The sequence below is a fragment of the Chiloscyllium punctatum genome, unplaced genomic scaffold, assembly GCF_047496795.1.
Source record: "Chiloscyllium punctatum isolate Juve2018m unplaced genomic scaffold, sChiPun1.3 scaffold_566, whole genome shotgun sequence".
Lineage (NCBI taxonomy): Eukaryota > Metazoa > Chordata > Chondrichthyes > Orectolobiformes > Hemiscylliidae > Chiloscyllium > Chiloscyllium punctatum.
In genome coordinates, this window is record NW_027310300.1 from 35,001 (window position 1) to 37,500 (window position 2,500).

The following is a 2,500-nucleotide window of genomic DNA, read 5'->3' on the forward strand; positions in this document are numbered from 1 at the left end:
AAAAAAGTAACAAATAAGAAAGGATCGTCGGCTTGGGGGTACGCCCGTTTCCGTTTCAACTTGTCTCGCGAGGGTGGTTTCGGGGCCAGCAGGAGAGCTCGTCGGGGTAGCAGGCCCTGCAGCCGTGGTCACCGCCAAACCCCCACAACTCGAGCAAGTGAAAAAAAAAAGTAACAAATAAGAAAGGATCGTCGGCTTGGGGGTACGCCCGTTTCCGTTTCAACTTGTCTCGCGAGGGTGGTTTCGGGGCCAGCAGGAGAGCTCGTCGGGGTAGCAGGCCCTGCAGCCGTGGTCACCGCCAAACCCCCACAACTCGAGCAAGTGAAAAAAAAAAGTAACAAATAAGAAAGGATCTCTGTCGGCTTGGGGGTACGCCCGTTTCCGTTTCAACTTGTCTCGCGAGGGTGGTTTCGGGGCCAGCAGGAGAGCTCGTCGGGGTAGCAGGCCCTGCAGCCGTGGTCACCGCCAAATCGCCACAACTCGAGCAAGTGAAAAAAAAAGTAACAAATAAGAAAGGATCGTCGGCTTGGGGGTACGCCCGTTTCCGTTTCAACTTGTCTCGCGAGGGTGGTTTCGGGGCCAGCAGGAGAGCTCGTCGGGGTAGCAGGCCCTGCAGCCGTGGTCACCGCCAAACCCCCCACAACTGTTGGGCGCCTACCTGCGCGGGGCAGGAGGACACTTTCCGATTTCAAATCTCCGTTTGCCGAGTCCACCCCGAACGCACGCGGGCGGGCGGGTTCGCATCACCCTTCGTCACAAGGGGCGAAGCCCGTTCCACCGTCTCGTCAGTAGTGCCGACCGGTCTGTGATCGACGAGGGGAGCCACACCAGGTCCGGCCCTGCTGCTTGGCGGCACCGCGTCGTCGGGAGCTCGCGACAGACGGAGGGTTTCGGTGTACTCTCCAGCCACGGGAAACGAAGCCGGTGATGCAGGCGCCGGTCTTTCGCTCCCAAATCGGCTGGGTTTACATCGTTGCTATCTAGTCACGCTCCCTTCAAACCCGACGGGGTACCTATTCCCCTCACCCGTCTGTGCGTATACAGCCTCTTTGCACTTGCGGGATGGGGGTGGTGGTTTAAAGACTCTCGAGTTGCCGCCCGTCGGTCTCCGAGCTCCGTGCAGTAGTGATCCCCAGCGAACTGCCAGCAGGGCGAACGAGCGATCCCGCTCTCGGTCGGGGCGCCTGGCGTCGATCGGTGGTCGGTGGCTTGCGGGCAAGCTGCGCTGTGAGTGTGGGAACGAGTATGACGAGCCGTTGCCGCGACTCCCAGTCCACCTCGGCGGTGGCTGGGCCGGGCGGGCGTCTGCTCGGGCGAGTGCCGCCCCCGCCTCCTCGCAGGAAGTCCGCTCGCCGACACGCCGCCACGTGCACGCGTCAGTGACGCTGCCGAACCGATGGCCGGTGCCCGTTCCCGCCTCTGCTTTTCCTAGGGCAAAGCTGCTGCACGCCTCGTGATACTAGGCGGGCGACATGGTGGCGGTGATCCTGCCTCCGTCGCTGCGGTGCGTTGGGGCACGCATCGCCTCTTGGGCGCCCTGTCCTCCTCCCCCCAATAGACGTATGTTTCTGCGGGCCGCACCAGGATGGTGCTCCCCATCGCTTCACGCCACCCTGCTCCGCCCGCACGCCGGCGTGCAGGTGGCTGTAGCTCAAGGTGGGGAGCGTATGTGCGGTCCGGGTCGCTTTCCTCTGGCGAGGGAGAGACCTAAAACAAACTCAGACAACTCTTGACGGTGGATCACTCGGCTCGTGCGTCGATGACGAACGCAGCTAGCTGCGAGAATTAATGTGAATTGCAGGACACATTGATCATCGACACTTTGAACGCACTTTGCGGCCCCGGGTTCTTCCCGGGGCCACGCCTGTCTGAGGGTCGTTTGGCAATCAATCGCACTCGCCTTGGCTGGCGAGAGCGCGGCTGGGGTGTCGCAGAGGACCCGTCCTCTTTGTCCCCCTAAGTTCAGACTCCGGAGCCCTCCGGCGTCGGAGCGCTTGGCCTTTCCCCCCCACCCTGCACATTCCGTTCGTCAGGCTCGACGCCATCCCCCCGCCGGGGAGCGCGGCCTGGCGTCCGTCTGTGTCGTGGCAGTGGGGCCAGCACGGCTGTCACCGGTCCCAGAATGGCTGTCGGTGGTTCACACTGTGTGTGTGTGCCAACCCTCCTGGTCTCTGGGACACGGAGCTGCCACGAAGTGTTGAGCCTCCAGTGGGGGGTCTGCCTAAGCTCTGCACGTCCGCATTGGGTCCGTCTCTCGGTTGGCTGGCAGTGGAAAGAGTGAAGGGAGCCGCGGAGGTCCGGTGCTGGTGCGCCGCCGGCCTGACCGTGGAGCTCGCCGGTTTGACACGCTGACCCGACTCGATGGTTGATCGATTGAGAGTGCTGGGAGCTGCAGGCCGCCCGCTGCTGCAGCCGCCCGTCTCGTGGTTCGTCCTCGGCCTTAAGTGGCCGGCGGGGCGTCTGATCCTGTCTCCCCTGCTGGCGCCGAGTGCCTGGCCGA

General features: G+C 63.3%; 1 non-coding gene across 1 annotated transcript; it reads left to right on the plus strand.

Moving 5' to 3' along the window:
- The first annotated feature begins 1,724 nt into the window (after nucleotides 1-1,724).
- Nucleotides 1,725-1,878, plus strand: LOC140473283 (5.8S ribosomal RNA). The gene has a single exon (XR_011958230.1). It is a non-coding gene; the product is annotated as a 5.8S ribosomal RNA (ribosomal RNA).
- The last annotated feature ends 622 nt before the right edge of the window (nucleotides 1,879-2,500 follow it).